At 44.9% G+C, this 20,659-nt stretch overlaps 1 long non-coding RNA gene across 1 annotated transcript in view; it reads right to left on the bottom strand.

Moving 5' to 3' along the window:
* Positions 1–292: 292 nt before the first annotated feature.
* LOC148524876 (uncharacterized) overlaps positions 293–20,659 on the bottom strand; it is a 137,042-nt gene continuing 116,675 nt past the window's right edge. The window contains exons 2-3 of the long non-coding RNA XR_015878338.1: positions 1,392–1,454; positions 293–969 (exon numbers count right to left, since the gene is read on the bottom strand). This is a non-coding gene — a long non-coding RNA (uncharacterized LOC148524876). The remainder of the gene's footprint in view (positions 970–1,391; positions 1,455–20,659) is intronic.

The raw sequence follows: 20,659 nt of genomic DNA, 5'->3' as shown, positions 1-20,659 counted from the left end.
GCTAATTATATTTTAAGCAAATCTGTTGTGGCCTTTATTGCGATCAGTAATATAGATACAAGTCAGTGACTTGGATTTGAAATGTCGAATCATAGGGTGAGCAACTGGTGAATAATTTTCTCAGTAAAACTGAAGCTACGGGGAAGGTTGATATCTGGTCCTCTAACAAACATCAAATAAATTTTTGAGACTTTAGATTAATTTTATTATAGAATGACTCCTACTTTATAAACAGACATAATTAATCTATTACATCCATGTGAGGTTGTAATTAAGTAATATGTTGCAAATTTGCGGCAACTTTAAATTTGTTGGAAATTGTGTTGAGGTTCAGGCGACTTTACACTCACAGCCGTAGAAGTAGATTATAAAGCAAAACATGAAAATCGACAGCGAGTTTCAGACTTTATGTCATTTGGGGCCATATTAATTAAGTAATGAATCATAGAAGCAGCAATTATATTGCAAACGTGTGGCACTACAAGTGCCAGCAAGGATGTAAACTCATCAGAATATCGCCAGACAAACTCGCAGAATACAAGGTGCTTCTAGCTGGCGAGGCCATTTTGTGGGAAGTAACAGGGAGTGGTGGCATGACCTTTTTCGGGGTGTGTATTGGCCTACATCTGCGATCCCGTACGCAGAAAATACGGTGTCGGCGTCTCTGTTCCCGCTGCGTTTCTACGCGACCATAGGATTACTGAGAAGGTCGATTATGGAAGGATCTGCGACCACCGCTGCGCTGTGTTTGTACGCACTTGCTTGGATCTGCAAAGCTGCTGATGGGCGTCTCAATGCATTTCCAGGCGGCTGCATGCATTAGTATATCTTCTCACACCGGCTCCATACGGGATCGCTGCTGCGATTGCATATGCGTCCATCTCTGAGTCAGACCCATAGTTCAGTACAGAAGAGAAAAGGAAGGAGGAAGATGTGGGAGCACAGAGATGTGCAGAATAGAACAGAAGCCTGTTTGGAAAGAATGGAGCTTTAAATAGTAAAATAAAAGAGATAAACTCTTGGTAGCAACACATAAAACAGGTAACTGGTTGTTTAGAGTAGTGTACAGAAGTACAGGGATGCAGTCAGGAAGCCGACGGTCGAAATGCAGACCACCGGCTTCCCGACTGTCTAATCCCGGCAGGGGTCTAATGACAGGCGTCGAAATCCCGGGAGGGTTAGGCTAGGGGAAGGGGGGGTTAGGCACCCACGGGGGAGGTTAGAGTTAGGCACCCCCCTGGGAGACTTATGTTTAGGCTGCGGGGAAGGGGGCCTTAGGCACTTACAGGGGGGGTTAGGGTTAGGCACTTGGGGGGAGGTTAGGGTTAGGCACCCCTAAGGGAGGCTTATGGTTAGGGGAGGGTAAGGTTAGTTATAGTTCAAATACTTACTTGTTGGGATCTTCACTGCCGGTCTTCCAGCGTCGGGATTCGAACCCGAAGTACATGATGTAACTGTGAAAAAATTGGTATTACAGGCTGGAAATAGTTGGTAGAAGAGTTTAAAATTCTAGATAAGTTTGTGTCTTCGCCATGATCATAAACACTGATGCTCAAAGGTGAAGACAGAGTATAATCACATCAAGTGGAGCATCAGCATTATGCCCTAATAATGTCTGTACGATAACCTCTACTTCATCTGTGCTGTACGGCTCTACTGCCTACATTCTTAGCTGCAGAGACTATTTCATTAACACAGAGGCTGTGGCATGTTACTTTGATTAATCTATGTTACACTTCAGTCTTGTTCTCAATGGGTTAATCCCTTCAAACAGTCGCAATGTGCCCTCAGTGCCTATTTCTGCAATTAGAAATGCACAACTGTCAAGGTTCAAGGATCCAAGAGAGTTCGATATTGGGGGTTTGGATGAAAAAGAATATATTTTAATAGGATCATTTTAATATCAAAGAGTGAGATTTCACAGAAGTCTTTAGGCCAATAAGCCCTGGCAGCGAGCTCAATCTCTCTGTAGCTGGCGAGAAATGTCCAACACCTTAGTACCTGATCCATCGCCCACCTCTGCCAGAGTGTTACCCCAAAGCACTGAGCGCAATGCACAGGCTGTATACAGGGACAAGTCCACATGTATTTAACCAGAAACAAATGACCGATTCTTTCTCTATATGTACTGTAGGAAGTACACATTCAGCATAAGTCTGGGCACAGAATCTCTAGGTACAAATAATGTTACAAATTTAAACATAACATTTCTAAACATTTTAATGAACTATTACAATATATTTACTAAATTTCACAGAATGGGAAATAATACAGACTGTAGAATGTGTAAAAATGTGTACATACTTTCAGTTCCCACATCTTCTGCACATTTCTAGTAAGTCATAGTGGGTGATATGGGAGGGGGGAGAGATATTGTGTGACAAGGGGTGGGTTGTAGGGGGTGCATAATCTGTGACAAGGGTTGGATTGGGGGAGCAGAATGTGTTACAAGGAGTGGGGTTAGGGGGTAGAATGTGTTACAAGGAGTGGGGTTAGGGGGTAGAATGTGTGACAAGGGGTGGGGTTAGGGGGTAGAATGTGTGACAAGGAGTGGGGTTAGGGGGTAGAATGTGTTACAAGGAGTGGGGTTAGAGGGTAGAATGTGTTACAAGGAGTGGGGTTAGAGGGTAGAATGTGTGACAAGGAGTGGGGTTAGGGGGTAGAATGTGTGACAAGGGGTGGGTTGTATGGGGTGCATAATGTGTGACAAGGGTTGGATGGGGGAGCAGAATGTGTTACAAGGAGTGGGGTTAGGTGGTAGAATGTGTGACAAGGGTTGGATGGGGGGAGCAGAATGTGTTACAAGGAGTGGGGTTAGGGGGTAGAATGTGTGACAAGGGGTGGGGTTAGGGCGTAGAATGTGTGACAAGGGTTGGATGGGGAGAGCAGAATGTGTTACAAGGAGTGGGTTGTATGGGGTGCATAATGTGTGACAAAGGTTGGATGGGGGAGCAGAATGTGTTACAAGGAGTGGGGTTAGGGAGTAGAATGTGTGACAAGGGGTGGATTGGGGGAGCAGAATGTGTTACAAGGAGTGGGGTTAGGGGGTAGAATGTGTGACAAGGAGTGGGGTTATGGGGTAGAATGTGTTACAAGGAGTGGGGTTAGGGGGTAGAATGTGTGACAAGGAGTGGGGTTAGGGGGTAGAATGTGTGACAAGGAGTGGGGTTAGGGGGTAGAATGTGTGACACGGGGAAGGTTGCGGGGAGGATTAGTTGTATTAAGGAGTAGGATGGGGAACATTATTTGTGATTGGGGGTAGGGGGAGAGGAGCATTATCTGTGACAGGGGGTAGGATGGGGGCATAATTTGGGACAGAGGGTATTGTGATGGGCATGCCTTTTTTTCGCAATAACACCTGCGGCTCCTCTCTACAGTTGGCAGTAGGAACTTCCTTTTCACTCGGCATTGATTACATGAAATATTGAATACTTTGCTTTGTCTCTCAGTCCTGGAGAACTGTACTTATACCAGTGGGTTTTCATTGTTTAAACCACATGGTTGTGTTTTTATTCTCATTGTTTTTGCAACCTCAACTGCATCTTACTCATTTGTTATAGCCACCTGTTTTGTTATTGCACCATCTTGCTACAGGTGTTTATATATGTGATCTATAGGAATACTCAATTGTGTACCCCTCGTATTTTTTATCTACATTAAATATTTTTTATATATTTCTCAGTCTTGTACGGTTCACTGGGTAGCGCCATTTATCTGTGGCACTGTTTTTTTTAAGGCCAATGCCATCTCCTTCCCTCCGCCTACATTATCTCCTTTCCTCTACTTTTCTTCCAGTACCATCTCCTTACATACACCAAAACCATCTTTTTCCATTCAGTAACACCATCTCTCTCCATCCACTAATACTATCTCCTTCCCTCCACCTTCACCATCTCCTTCCCTCTACTGACAGCATCCCCTATTTTGCCAGTACCATCTCCTTTCTCCAACCACTAATACTATCTCCTTCAGTCCGCCTTCCCTCTGCCGCCACCATCTCCTCGTTTCTGTCTTAACACTACATTCCATTTATGACAGATCTTGAAGAGTCCATCTTACATTTGAAGTCTTGAGCTTCAATAAAAACCTAAACTCTCTGGGACAATCATTTTTGAAGAAATTCGGAACTGGATGGTCTCTAATAAAGCCAACTTTACCAGTCCCTCTTTAGGTGGCTGATAAAATTAAATTTCAACACATGTCATCCCCTCTCCATCTGACTATCAACCATAGTAAACATAGACTCCAGGCTACTGGGATGGGCACTCTAATGGGGTAAATATACTAAGAATCGTGTTTGGTCGAATTTTGCTGTTTTTAATCTTGATTTGACTCGCTGAAACTCGGGTGATTTTAGGCTTCTGAAGCACTCAAATTTACCAAGAATCGTGTTTTGCTGAGTGTGTATTTTCCGATGGTGTATCTGATTGAGATTTCTCACCCGAGTTTGCAGTGTCTGACCGCAGCCAAACACTCCCAAACAAGCAGCCTGCACATATCAGTGAGATATGTGAAGGCTGCTTGTGTGTTTTAACTGTAAAAAAAAGGTTAATATAAAATAAAAAATGACGGAGGGTCTCACCCAAAAAACATAACCAGCCCCAGGCTGCTCAGCCAGTCCTGGTTCCTAAAAATATTGAGAAAAATGACTAGGGTTCCCCCGTACTTAAGGATCCAGCACTGGGCTGCTGAGCCTGTCCTGGTTTTAAAAATAGGGGGAAAAAATTGTATAAGGGTCCCCCTATTTTTAAAACCAGCACTGCGCTCAAATCCGGCCCGGGGTGTAATGCCACAGCCAGGGGATCCTTTCACTGAGTCATCCCAGCCAAAGCATTATCACCACAAGCCGGTCAGCCCAAGCCAAGTATCTGAAGGGAGGTGGGGATCTGACCAATAAAGGGGTCTCCTCTCTACTGAGCACCCCAGGCTTAAGCTCAATCCAGGGGCTCTTCCCCGCACCCCTGGAGTGGTGGGTTCAGGGGTAATAGTGTTGGTACTTTTGTTTTTAACAGTGGAACTACAGGTGCCAGTTTTTATTGCACACACCTAGCACACTCACGCATACTTAGGTACCTACTGCCAGCTGTTTGGTCCCCTTGTCCAAGTAGTATTCCAATGGATTACCTGTATAAAAAAAAACCTATACTCACCTCCTGGGGTAGATTCAGCCCTCTTCTCGTAGCATCCAATGGGTCTTGGTAAAACAAAAAAAAGACTGTCCCTTTCCACCTTGTACAAGTATAGGTATATGTGTTATCAGATATACCTATACTATGCAGAATGACAGAAGACACTACTCTTCTGAAATTCTCACAGCCCGCCAGCCAATCAGAGGCCGCTCTACATGTTGCGGCTGCTGACTGGCTGTGACCCACGTACTGTAGAGTGATAGGCACGTGGGTCACAGCCAATCAGCGGCCGCTACAGAAGCTGCACCTCAGCTCATTCACAAATAGGAGGAGACAGCAGAAGCTGCACCTCAGCAGCTGTCTCAAAGGAGCAACATACACTCATACAAAGCGATTTCATATTAAACAGGTCCTGTAGATCGGAGGTTGGGGAAAGTTCGGTAAATAGATATATATTATGCACAGCATATGTCACAGATGTAGACCAGTTTCTGCATTTTCTGAAATATCTGAACACTGGACAGGCACCGACCAGTCAACTATGTAGCCCCAATAGGTCTAGTAATTAAGGTCCAGTACAGGACAAAAGCTGAGAGAGTCTGTACCTTTAAACAAGGCTTTCCCTGATGGCTGTGACTCACCGACCATTCTGTGTTGCGCTTTTCTCAGCAGGTAGCCTCTTATCCTTTCATAGGTGATCACAGCAGTTTGTGTTACCTACGCTGTGCACACTGCTAAAACAAGGACAGGTTTCTATGGCTAGGCCATGCCGTAGAACTATATATAGACAATGAATACACATAAGTGCCTGTCTTCTGCCATTCCCGCAGATCTCGTGGGAGGCTGAGATGTCTGATAACGCTGTATCACTGGGCAGTGATGCCAGTGACGTCAGAGCACAGAAAAGGAGCATGCAGAGAAAACGACGGGCATTACATAATGCTGCCTCATAACCAGACAGGCTGGTCCTCCGGGAGTAATGGCTTTCACCAACAAACTCTGCATGGGAAAAAGATTAATGAGGGTTAAACAGAAAAATGTTTACCTAAAGTCACATAACCAGGAGGCAAAGAGATGTACTAAAACGAAAAACAATGGAACTACATGTCCCAACATGTCCTGCAAACCTTAGCCAAAAGCAGCCACAGAGCATCCCTGCTGCTATGGAAGTTTAAGTTGTATTATAAAAAGGAGGCTGCATTTGTATGGCTCCATAATAGACTCATAATTCTGATGGCGAGTTTACCGCACAGTCAAAAGATCAATTTACTGTTTACAGAGCATCCTTATGCTGATGCATAAAGACCCCAACCACTGTACCAAGCAGAAGCTAAGTATCACATTCTGCAGTCTGTCACACCCGTGACTTCTATGCTCCTGCCTAGAAATTAATTACACACACACACACACATATATATATATATATATATATATATCTAGTTACAAATTGGCCAGTGCAGCCGATGTCTCATCACTCCTAGTACTGGATTCCAATTAGGCATGGACAACGGAAGCCAATGGTTAGCAACTATTGATGTTCCCGATTCAACGAAAGTACTTTCCCTACTTAATTGCGGGTATCTGATGGTTGCCAGCCACCGGATGCAGATTTCCGATGCCCATCCGATGGCTGGCTGCTTCTGTGCACCTGCGGACACCCATGAAAGTGGTGCTCCCAGCTCAGCTAATGTGCGCGTGTGCAAGGCTCTGAATGCTTCTGCTCATGTGCACACTAAAACCATCGATAGTTACAGGGGCGGTTTAACCACTTAACTGACAAATTTTTTTTCCAAAAAACACTCAGAAATTTTTTTTTTTTTTTTTATGATTGAATTAGGTGAAGAAGATCTTTTTAAATTTATCCACCATGATTTTATAAACATTTTTAGCACAGTATACCATAAAAATAGCAATTTTTTATGGTATACTGTAATGATAGCTATTGAAAGGTGTACAATCGATGGTCAATGAAGCAACCATCGATAGCAAAATGTATTGATTATTTGAGACCGCAGCCACCGACGTTTCTTAACAATGGTTGGGGCTACCATCGATGTGCAGCAACCATCAATTGGTCAGTGGCTATCCCTAGTGTGTGTGTAACACACTATTATATACATATACTGTGTGTATATATAGTGTTCACTCTAGCTCTGGCGGCAGGCAGGGTGCCGGAGCTAGAGAGGGCAACTTAGTGCGCGCGGGCGAAAGGGGGGCGTGGCCATAAAAGGGGGCATGTCTATAAGACGTGTCCCCTTTTTCATCATACTTGGGGGCATGCCCGGCACTTATGGACATGCCAGGCAGCCCCCAAGCACTGCAGACAGGGAGAACAGATACCGGGCGCATGCGCCCGGCATCTATTCTCCGGCGGTGACCGGGTCACCGCACATTTCTCCACCCGCGGGACACTGCGTCCCGCGGGTGAAGACTGCACCCGCAGCCTGTGAGGGCAGGGTGCTTTTTGCCCTCCTTCTGGAGGGCAGGGTGCTTTTTGCCCTTTAGAAATAGGGCAGGGTGCCGCACCCTGCTAAAACAGCCTAGCGGGAACACTATATATATATATATATATATACTGTATTTAAATATAAATATAGTGCATATATATACTGTGTGTGTATGTATATATAATATATATATATATACACACACACATATATACATATAGATATACAGATATATATATACAGTCAGGTGCATACATATTGGGACATTGACAGAATTTTCATATTTTGGCCTCTATTCACCACCACAATGGCTTTGAAATGAAACAAACAAGATGTGCTTTAACTGCAGACTTTCAGATTTAATTTGAGGGTAATTACATCCAAATCAGGTGAACGGTGTAGGAATTACAACGGTTTCTATATGTGCCTCCCACTTTTTAAGGGGCCAAAAATAATGGGACAAACTAAACAATCCTAAATCTAACTTTCACTTTTTAATACTTTGTTGCAAATCCTTTGCAGACAATTACAGCCTGAAGTCTGGAACGCATAGACATCACCAGACGCTGGGTTTCATCCCTGGTGATGCTCTGCCAGGCCTCTACTGCAAATGTCTTCAGTTCCTGCTTGTTCTTGGGGCATTTTCCCTTCAGTTTTGTCTTCATCAAGTGAAATGCATGCTCAATCGGATTCAGGTCAGGGGATTGACTTGGCCATTGCATAACATTCCACTTTTTAGCCTTAAAAAACTCTTTGGTTGCTTTTGCAGTATGCTTCGGGTCATTGTCCATCTGCACTGTGAAGCGCTGTCCAATGAGTTCTGAAGCATTTGACTGAATATGAGCATATAATATTGCCTGAAACACTTCAGAATTCATTCTGCTGCTTTTGTCAGCAGTCACATCATCAATAAATACAAGAGAACCAGTTCCATTGGAAGCCATACATCCCCACGCCATGACACTACCACCACCATGCTTCACTGATGAGGTGGTATGTTTTGGATCATGAGCAGTTCCTTTCCTTCTCCATACTCTTCTCTTCCCATCACTCTGGTACAAGTTGATCTTTGTCTCATCTGTCCATAGGATGTTGTTCCAGAACTGTAATGGCTTTTTTAGATATTGTTTGGCAAACTCTAATCTGGTCTTCCTGATTTTGAGGCTCACCAATGGTTTACATCTTGTGGTGAACCCTCTATATTCACTTTTGTGAAATCTTTTCTTGATTGTTGACTTTGACACATATACACCTACCTCTTGGAGAGTGTTCTTGATTTGGCCAACTGTTGTGAAGGGGTTTTTCTTCACCAGGGAAATAATTCTTCTGTCATCTACCACAATTGTTTTCCGTGGTCTTCCCAGTCTTTTGGTGTTGCTGAGCTCTCCCGTGCGTTCTTTCTTTTTAAGACTGTTCCAAACAGTTGATTTGGCCACACCTAATGTTTTTGCTATCTCTCTGATGGGTTTGTTTTGATTTTTCAGCCTAATGATGGCTTGCTTCACTGATAGTGACAGCTCTTTGGATCTCATATTGAGAGTCGACAGCAACTGATTCCAAATGCAAATGTCACACCTAGAATCAACTACAGTCCTTTTACCTGCTTAATTGATAATGAAATAACAAGGGAATAGCCCACACCTGTCCATGAAATAGCTTTTGAGTTGATAGTCCCATTACTTTTGGCCCCTTAAAAAGTGGGAGGCACATATAGAAACTGTTGTAATTCCTACACCGTTCACCTGATTTGGATGTAATCAGGGCCGGATTAGCAATGGGGCGGATGGAGCTACAGCTCCAGGCCGCCCATCAAAATAGGCCCACAGCACGGGATTGGTGTGCTGCTGCAGATAGGAACATTTATTTTCCTGTCTTTTTAAGAGCATGATAATCGGCCCCCGAAGCTCCGCCCATTAGAACCCTCGCCAGGCTGTCACCACACAAACAAATCCCGGCCACCCATCCAAGCTGGGCGTCACACAGATGGCGGCGCAGCGGGAGATTTCAAAAGCCCTCCCTGCGCCGAATAATGTTTCAGCATCTCCCATGCGGCCTCTGCTCAGTGCCCCGGTGACGGATAGGAGTGCGGTCGGTGCCGGCCGGTGAGTAACTGCAGCTGGGTCACTCTGCTCATTTAAAAGGAAGGGTGATGATTGATGAGCAATCATCATCACCCTTCATCGGCGCCGCGGGACGCGACCCGCGGCTCTTGTCTTTCGCCTCGGCTCACCTATACAGCGCAGCCGCAGGCTCAGTCAGTCGGTGTGTCTGTGTTGCCACACTGACCGCAGCGCGCACCCTCCCCTGTTGTCTTTATAAAGGCATTAAAGGGAGCCAGGAGGAGGTAGGCAGGAGACGGAGATGTATTGTTTAATCAGGCATTCTTTTTGTTGAACAGCCTGACTGGAACCAGGGCTCCCAAAATACCAATGGAGTGTGAGGTATGCTAACATAAACTACCTGTTAAATCTGTAAAGATTTTAATTAAATAATGACCTCCATTAATTTAGCACTGATCATCTATCTATCTATCTATCTATCTATCTATCTATCTATCTATCTATCTATCTATCTATCTATCTATCTATCTATCTATGCGTGCTCCTGTCCCTCCCTCCCACCAGGACATAGAATATTAAATAATGACTTCCACTTCCATTAATTGAGAACCGATTTCTTAAAAAAAAATAATAATATATATATATATATATATATATATATTTAAATTAATGAAAATGCGATGAAAAACCCTGTTTTCAGGGCTTTACTGCATTTTCCATATGCACTATTGGGTGGCCGCCGGGGCTACGAAGTGGAGGGTTACGCTTTTGCTGCCATTACGCTATAGCAGTTTATGGGCTTCTACCCCATCGGATCCCTCCCAGCATGCCCCGCGGACCTTGCGTCACTCTGCGCATGCGCAGATTGACTCCCGGGTCATAAACCCAGAAGTCCAGGGCACAGCGCTGATCGTAAAGGACAGCTCTTATCGGAAGAGCTGTCCTTTGCTGTACTGATTGCATATGTTAGTGCATATGCGATCAGTACGAATGCGATGTCTGGCGGTATGTACGGCCCTATGTTAGTGCATCCCGCCCCCTGTATAGACCACAAACATACATAACTAGCCACACTCCCGTGGCATTGGACACACCCCCTGCTGCGGCATACAATAGGCCCTTCATAAATTTCAGCTCCAGGCCCATGTGGACCTTAATCTGGCACTGGATGTAATTACCCTCAAATTAAATCTGAAAGTCTGCAGTTAAAGCACATCTTATTTGTTTCATTTCAAAGCCATTGTGGTGGCGAATAGAGGCCAAAATATGAAAATTCTGTCAATGTCCCAATATTTATGCACCTGACTGTATATATATGTATATATATATATATATATATATATATATATACACACATACATATATATACATACACACATCTATATATACATACACATATATATAAATATATATTATATATGCACATATCGATATATATATAGCAGCCACAGCAACCAGGAGCCGGGGCTGCTGCTTCTTCTTTGGAGGTCACGGCTGCCCTTGCAGCCGCGCTGGGAGGGGGGTACCACCGGGTCACGATCACTGTGGCCAACAGTGATCGGGACACAAAGGAAGGGGATCCCGGGTTGCAGAGGTACCAAGAGGTCCCTCTGATATAGGTGGCTGCGGGAAGATTAGCTTCCCGCAGCACCCTAGTGGGCATTTCTGACTGGTCGCATCAGATGCCATCATGTCAGGGAAAGCTCAGCTCGGTGTGGTTGCATCTGATGCGACCGTGCCAGGCAAGTAGTTAAGAGAGGAGGTCCCTGGGTCCAGGGGGGCCCACATCGCACACCCTGCTCCCATTATAGTCTTTATACTTACCTGTCTATTGTATCCAGAGTGCTGCTCTGCTGCTTTGGGCTGGTGCTGCAGAGCAGCATAAATCACTGGCTCGGAGACCTGCGCAAGCGCAGTACATTCTGACACTCAACAGAATCTACTGCACCTGCGGCCGCCGTGGCACCACCGGAGAGAGGGGGCCCGCACTGAGTCTGCACACGTGCCCCCTCCTCTCTCCGATGTCCATCCCTAATTCCAGTCCTGCCTACATCATGCGATGTACAGTATCTGGTGAAAGAAAAATATAAGACTGAATTAGCACAGGTGTACCATATGCAGCACAGTTGCACGGGCATTTCTAGACCTGCCAATGTTATCTGCGGCTCAGTGATAATACCAAACTGGTCACGCTTTCACGGTTTGCCCCGTAAGGCAAAATAGTGACACAGAGGTGCCATAGCAATCTGCTGAGGGCTTTATTGTAACGGTCACAAGGGCAACTATTACTTCTGTATCTCCAGGTCCGGGGTGTGAGTGGCGTTCGTCAGGGAGATAATAAACAGATCAACACTCAGCTTCTCTAAGGGTCGGATTCAGGTCTGGACAGTAAAGAGATGTGCAGAACGCATGTACAGAACGGGTGTTGCGATCTCACTCACAGATCCCCAAGCCACAGCATGACTGACATTCTGCGGCATTTGGGGGAGAGAGCACGAGCGTGCCTGTTAAGCGTTTACAGAAACGGGGGGTGACGTCCCGTTTTTCAGGGATTGTCGAGGCCAGGGTCTGTGTCGGTGGATGCAGACTTCCTGGCCTTGCAGGCTGTCACCCTGAGTAAGCTGTAGCTTACTCAGACTGACCGATGCAACTGCTATCACGACCATCTCCATGCGTTGCACTTGGATCGCTATTGCAGTATATAAATATTTGCTGGATGGTGTCACACAGCCGCTTCCTTGCTACTGTGCAATACCGTCTGACCCTGAATCAGGCGCCAAGCCTCTAAAGTGTCCACCACCACCATTATCTAATGTGCTGGGTAGGGTGGTCCTTAGTGTACTCTAATTCTATTTTTATCAGTGTATATTTAACTGTCACATGGCATCAGATTAAGAATTCACATTAAAACTGTAAATTAACTATTTCAGCTACTTCATTTGAACTTTTCATTTCCACATAAAACAATGAATTGGTGGTGTGGCACATTCCATCACCAGGAACCAGGTCTAAATTTGGGGAGACAAAACTAACCAGGAAGAATACAGGACAGAATTAACAAGTCAACACCGGGTTAATGCAGCAGGTACACAAAGCAGCTATATGGGGGTGTGGTATATAAAGTCTACATTCAGAATGTCGACAGGTTCAGAATGTTGACAATCAGAATGTCGACATGGACTTTAGCCATACTTACAGACTTCTGAGTTTCCCTTCCCGCGAGAAGCGCGGGAGGAGAAGCAGGTGAGCCGTGTTTGGGGCGGGGGCCGACTGGGTTACATCATTAAGCCCCGCCCCCTCCTGGGATTCCACCGCGAATGCCTCATATTTAATTAGGGGGCGGGACCAAATTATGCGATTCTCATAGAATTGCGTCATTAGTCCCTGCCGCTTGTGCACGGGCCCGCCGATCCAGGCATTATTCTCCCCACTTTAATAGGAAGTGGGCAGAATGCGGGAGAAGTGCCTACACTTCCGGGGTTACCTGAAAAATTGGGAGCCTCCCACAGGTCCCAGGAGGGTAGGCAAGTATGACTTTAGGTCCACAACTAATACGTCATCAAAAATTTTTTGCCAAGGTTATAATGTCGATGTGTTTATAATTTTTTAACACCAGAATGTCAACATTAACTTTAACAATAGGGAAAAAAAATGTATTCTAGTGTTGACATTGGCTGTTGACCTAAAGTCGTGTAGACATTAAGAACATGTCGACATTCTCACCGGATTCCAGAAAAAAGTGTAACAAGTCCAGCCATGTGGTGTGCGGTGCCTGAAGCGCACATCTGCACATATACTTAGTGGTGGCAGTGCAATGTATGCGGTGCCTAGCTGTGGTGACACAGCGGTAATAGCAGGCTCTATCATGTGTCTGCACAGACTCCCTCAAGGACACACTCAGGGGCACACCCGTCTCTAATGGATGAGGAAGACACCTGCACAAGTCACGCATGCGCAGTAGCATATTGGGTTGGAGGTCGCTGTGACCAGGGCCATCTTAACGTATAGCCACACTGGGCAGCTGCCCAGGGCCCCAAAATTCTAGGGGTCTTTGACAGGGGCATCTACATAGAGTGGCCAGACAGCATTCTCTAACTGCCTCCCAGTCTGCAACCACAGAGCCACATTTAGGGGGTGGAGGCAAAGGGGGCACAATCCCCTGGGCCCCCCTCTCTAAGGAGGTCACGATACTTTAATCACAGCTGCAGTGAAGAGCAGGAGCTGCACTGCAAGCTGGAGAAGAGAAGAGGGATGTGGAATCCGTAATCCTTGTTTCACATAATGTTTTATGTATAAACATTGATTTTGTTGAAAGTACCAATAAATCGAACGGTTAATTTTATTGACCGTTTACATTTGTATTCCCGTGAATGGGTGTGTAGGGGCCCCAGTGCATTGCTTTGCCCAGGGCCTACAATGCTATTGAAACAGCCCTGGCTGTGACGTCAGCGCACCTCCGTCGCTATGAGTCACGGGGATCCTGCAGCGGAGGAGACAGCGTAGAGCACATTTACATAGCAGGCCACTTGTTTAAGTTAAAAAAAATGTGCACCAGGGTCCCTGAAAATGCACAATGAATCTTCATATGAATTTTTTTCAGGGTTTTTCACTTTATTGGAAAGAGAGTGATGGGAAGAGTCTGCAGAAGATATGGGGCTTGATTCAGCAGCGGTCACAACAGCGATTAGGCACGCATTCGGCCGATTGTTGCGTTCTGTGCATGCATCGCAATATGTGAGTGCTACTGCGATCGCAGTGACTATGCAGATCTATCGCAGAGTGATTAACAGGAAGTACCGTTCGGGGGGGTGATGGGGGATGGTTGATGAAACTCAGGCGTTCCAGTGCGTTTGAACGCTGTTGCAGGGGCGTGCATAAATTAGCCACTGCGATGCCATACGCAGCCTGTGTGCTCACTGCGTGCGATGAGGTTAGCAATTCCTGAGTAAGATCAGATATTGTTAAAGTGTGCGGGAGGCTGCGATGGTACTCGATGTTACAGATGGCTTTGCAGTCTTGCGAAGTATTACGGATGTGTATAAAGTAAGGTGGGGGTCCCTAGGTTAGGCTGCGTATGGCATAGCGATCGCAGACATTAGCATATCTTCGTAGTGAGACTGCGTGCGCAATCGATATAGCGATCGCAGTTGTGATCCATACGGAATCAGGTCTATAGTGTATTAAATGGTTTTGAGAATATTCACAAAGGGTGACTGCAAAGTTCTATTGGCTACGACGCCTCCGGAATGTGTGTAGCTTCAACCTTAAGCAAAACATTTATAACAGGGCAATAAGCAGCTGGAACGCACTTGGGCGACGCTTATAAAATCTGACCTTGCCCTTAGATATAATAAAATTATCCATTATTCTATGTTACTGTCCCGGGGTCTGCAAAACAGAAAAGGCCGGTAGTCGTTTATCGCGCAATACTCTGTAAAAGTCAAATATTAAACTACACCTGTACAAAAAACTAAGCTCAGGAATCTTTTTAAATATATTATGGTCAATTTCTTACGGTCCTGTGCTGATGAACACCCCCACAAAATGTCACGTAATAACTTGAAAAGTATAAACTACTTCCATAAGGCTTTGGTCCTGTACACAGAAATAGCGCAGGAACTGGTATGTGACTCATGGAAGAAAATAATTATATATGTGTTGGGAAGATGTGGCAGAGGCGACACAACTCAACTCTTTAAATACAGTGAGGAGGAAACAGGCCACACTCCACGTCACTGCTGCGTGGGGCTGAGAACGGAACAGAGGACCAGCCTGGACGTGGGCTGTGATACCTGGGTGACATTGAATCACCACCTTCTTTGTATTAGGTGACTACATCTGGCTTGGACTTGAGTAAGAGAGATAAAATAGTAAATTGACTGGAAGTAGCTAAGGAACACGCTTCAAAAAACATTTAAGGGTATATTTTTACTAAAGTGCGGGTTTTCAGAATAGCAACCAGAGTCTACTTAACATTTATCTAGCACCTTCTAGAAGATAATATCTAGAATCTGTTTGGTTGTTATGGGCAACAACTCCATTTCTAAAAACCCACACTTTAGTAAATATACCCCTTAGACCCCCATGTGCCGATCTACAAATCTTGCGAAGGCCACAATTATGTTACACGTTCAAGTGTACAGATCTCCAGAGAACCCCCGAAAAATTCCATGAGCCATGATGACCTTTCATAAATATACAACTGATGTTACTTACCAACAGAAAGCAAATATCGTACTGTACGGCTGATATTATCAATGTAAAGCAATGTACGCAGAAGAACTGTTCTACCTGCCATTGTCCTGGGCAATCGCCAGTTATATTACCAGCACTCTATCAATGTAATCAATTAATATCATCCTAGGACTCTATTCTCAGACTGCAGTACAGCACTTCTGTGGCCCCCGATTGATTTTTTATTTACAAATCTCCATTTAACAATGTGGTTTATCTGAATAATTTACTGCAATGAGATGAATTGAGTCTGGAACTACAGTGCCACCTAATGGTGAACTGAGCTACTGATCACATTTCTTCTGCGAAGTAAAAAAAAAAATCAGACTGTCTACTATTTAGAAACTCCTAACAACAAGTACCAATATTGATGTGCATGAGCCCTCTGCAATGTGTAGGTTAACTAATAAAACTTGTATTGTAGAAATATGATAAAATAAAAGCAATTTCTAATGCTGGGCATACACTGCCAGATAAAATGTCTGTCAGACCGACAGACATTTTATCTGGCCGGCTGCCAGCTGCAGATGTCCGCGGCATACACTGTGAGAGAAATCCGACATCCGCGCTCCGCCCCCGGGGGAGGAGACATTTCCCTGTTCCTTCCGTAGGAAGGAACACAGGAAATGTCTGTCTGTCGGCTGCGCTGGGCATACACTGCCCGATGTGGCCGACAGTTTAACGGGTAATATCGCATTGGACGGGCATGCTGGGCAATCCAGCATGCCCGACCGAGCAATATTTAACCCTCAGTCGCCCCCCACAACGCTACAATTATCGCGGCGATCCGCCGATATCGGGCGGATCGTCCCGGTAATTGTAGCGTGTATGGCCAGCATAAGTATGGCTTGATGTTTATTTTAAGACAGTTGTTATATATACAGTATTTACTTGCATTAGATTACATGTAATCTTAATGTGCAATGGGGACATCTATGGAAACAAGTGTACAGATAACTGGTTGCTAAGGGTTACAGCTCTGTGGGCATCCAATTATAGGTTACATGAAAACATCTTATTTATGAGGTTCAGAAACAAAAATAACTATGACAGGACTGTCGCATACAGTCAGTGGCCACAAGAGACATTTCCCACCTACGTGCCATGATGGGGACGTTGCCCTGTAACACTGGGGACGTGCCCGGTGTTTCGCCCCTCAGAAAACAGCCTTCCATTGAAACACCCGTTCATTGCTCCCTCTACTGATTCTCACAGGATATGTTACCCACTGCTCTGTTTTGCTGGGTCAAACCTTACAACTTTCTCACCATGGGGCAGACATGTTTGCAGGCAACAAGGCAGGAGAGGGCACTGAAATCAGGACTGTGTATCTGTAACCAGAACAGGTTTGACATACTGTATGTGACATTCCTTCCTAACTAGAATATTAAGTCACACCCATAGGCAAACGCAGGGGGGGTTTCCGTCTGCCTGGAAACCCCCCTCCCCAACCCACACCATGACCACAATAGAAACAGTTGTATAATAGAATTTTACTAGTGCTGAATGTTCTTCTCAGTATTACAAATGAAATAATTAGCACCACCTGTGGATCTTTTAACATGTATCAGCCAGTAATAAATAATCTGTGCTTCAACTAGGACAGGGGTTCTCAAACTCGGTCCTCAGGACCCCACACAGGTCACGTTTTGCAGGTCACCCAGCAGGTGAACAGGTGTAATCATTACTCACTGACACATTTTAAAAGGTCCACAGGTGGAGATAATTATTTCACTTGATTCAGTGTGGAGACATGGAAAACATGCACCGTTTGGGGTCCTGAGGACCGAGTTTGAGAACCTGTGAACTAGGAGATCTGGAAAACATTCACTGTTACTTAGGAATGTGCTGCTATATAGCCCAATATGTACATATATGTCCAGGGCAGTGCTAGGTTCTTCTGATGCTTCCAGACTCCTTGACTTGCTCTAATACTCTGGGATGGTGCCCACGTCTAATATAAAAACATTCAGCTCAGACAGGATGGCCCTACTGCCGCATTTAATGGCTTACTGTGATCGCTGGTCCTCTATATGCTGGAATTATGACACACAATATAATTTGTATGACACATATTAAAGCTGGATAAGTGCTAATTATGCCCTCTTCATGGACTGGCCACACTCACTCTAAAATCAAACATTTGGAAACCCCCCTCTAGAAAACCTGCGTTTGCCACTGACACCATTATACAACATAAAAAATATGTAAGGGTATACTGAGGGGCTATGCAGTCAAGAAGTTGACACTCACTATGGCGACACCAGAATGTCAAACACCATGACGTCGACATGGTTAAAATGTCCACATCTAACATCTGGAAAATGATGACATGGAGAAATTGACGACATATCAACATCGTGAAAATGTCAAGATTAACGTTAGGGTTACGCGTCAAAATTGTGAACATGTCGACATGTAATGGAGACATACATGTTGACATTTTGACAGCCGACGTAATTGTTTCTCTATCTAGGACACTATATACTGACATGCGTGCTAATGTGAAATAAGGCCTTGCACACTGTGGGTCCCATACAGAGTAGTAAGTAAATCAGGTGTTTGTTACTCCCCTGTATATTTGCACGTTTGCAGAACTGCACACATCAGGCCGTGCACCGCCCCTGATGCGTACGTTTGGTTTCATACTCTTCATCATCATCATCATCATCAATGTGGACTTGCACCAGCCCAAAAAGACGCTCCTCCAAAATGATGTATTTGCATTTAGGGATGACTCTATGATTCAGAGCTACAGTAGCCTCTTCCTTCAAGCTGTTACCACCCAGGAACTCCCACTCTCTCTGCGTGCAATTTCGTACTGCATCGTGGAGCGGTAACCATCAGGACGTATGCGCGGTGAGACTCGGATGAATGCACAGTCTGATAACATCTACTGCTTGCGTGTAGCATGGACACTGCGTGCACCTCTGAAACATGTCCAATGGGTCATCCATCCCAGGGGCAGAACTATGGGATGGATGACTATTGTCCACAATATTCACCCCATTTAGGGCTGTAACTATGTACCCGGAGTGTACCGTCACGGCTGCCCAATACATGGCACCCCGTCCCGGCACCTAAGATGCCACCATACACTAGTGGAGAGCTCCATATCAGACCATCAGCTGCTGCCTTCGTCTATCTATAGCCTGTCTGCATGCAAATTGCTACATTACAGTGTCAGCGGCTGTGATTTAGCACCAAATTATAACTTGTCTCCAGGCGTCTGGGATGAACTTACGCCACTGATCCATCCCCTGGACTAGTGCCAATCAAATAACACTGCGTGCACCTCTGAAATATGTCCAATGGGTCATCCATCCCCTGGACTAGTGCCAATCAAATATAAGCCCCTCGAAGACTCAATTTTGTAAAGATCTCTGCAGATTGCAATCCTTACACTTACTTACGAATTCATCGGAGAGGACACTGTTTTGTAACAGTTACATTATTGCATTGTTAAATTCAGTGGCGGCTCTAGAGGTGGGGCTGCAGCGCAGTCCAAAATTCAAATAGAGGAGCTACACCAACTGCCACCCCAAACGCTGCCAAACATCACCGGCTGGGACTTACTGGCAGTTGGTGTGGCTCCCCTATTTGAATTTTGGACTACGCTGCAGCCCCACCTCTGGAGCCGCCACTGGTTAAATTGTAGCTGGAAATGGAAGCTGCAGTGGTTTTGGAAACCCCCAATAAAGGTATTGGTCTCTGCTCTACCCTGGATGGAGAGATTAACGGGTTTCCCATGGAATTGCAGGAGAAGCAGTATGAACAAGCAATCTTTGAAGCTCAAGTTGAATATGAGTGATTTCAGTTCTATATTTTAGGACCTAATTTTGGAGAACTTTTATAATCTGGAAATGAGAATGCAGGTCGTGAGACAACGCAATCATATGCTGGGTCACAGCAGAATCTGGGTTTAGGCAGACATTTTTAAGTCCCAGTTATAATGCAATGGATCTGGCTTCAGAGAAAACGTCCAAGTGCTAAAAAGGAAGAGGTCAGGAATAATCAAGTGGAGACAGTGAAGGACTTGCAGAATACGTACATAGGAATCAGTAGCAGAAGTATGAGATCATAGGTACAGACCACAGCAATCAGCCAATAATAATAGGCCGCTGCTAGGCTTATACATCACAATGCATCCTCTGATTGTCTACTGATTAAAGAACTGGTGAAACTGAATGAATAATTAGAAAATCCGGTTAATATTCTATAAAGAAATATCATTCAGTGACTGCATCATTCTCCACCATGCAAGGCAGTGACCAGAATACATGGTTCCGATATCACACCGTGTCTTTCACATAGGAACTATGCCGTGATCTGGGCCTTCCATATACATTGGGACTGCACTGTTCAAGAGATCTGGGTCTTCCATACACATAGGGAGAATGACTGATAAGACATCTGGGCCTTCCATACACATAGGGAATGTGCTATATAAGAGATCTGGGTCTTCCATACACATAGGGAATGTGCTATATAAGAGATCTGGACCTTCCATACACATAGGGAATGTGCTATATAAGAGATCTGGGTTTTCCATACACATAGGGAATGTGCTATATAAGAGATCTGGGTCTTCCATACACATAGGGAATGTGCTATATAAGAGATCCGGCCTTCCATACACATAGGGAATGTGCTATATAAGAGATCTGGGTCTGCCATACACATAGGGAATGTGCTGTATAAGAGATCTGGGTCTTCCATACACATAGGGAATGTGCTATATAAGAGATCTGGGTTTTCCATACACATAGGGAATGTGCTATATAAGAGA

Source organism: Taudactylus pleione, unplaced genomic scaffold, assembly GCF_031769625.1.
Source record: "Taudactylus pleione unplaced genomic scaffold, aTauple2 ptg000115l, whole genome shotgun sequence".
NCBI lineage: Eukaryota > Metazoa > Chordata > Amphibia > Anura > Myobatrachidae > Taudactylus > Taudactylus pleione.
The sequence above is the reverse complement of the archived record's forward strand: the minus strand, read 5'-3'. Positions and strand labels throughout refer to the sequence as shown.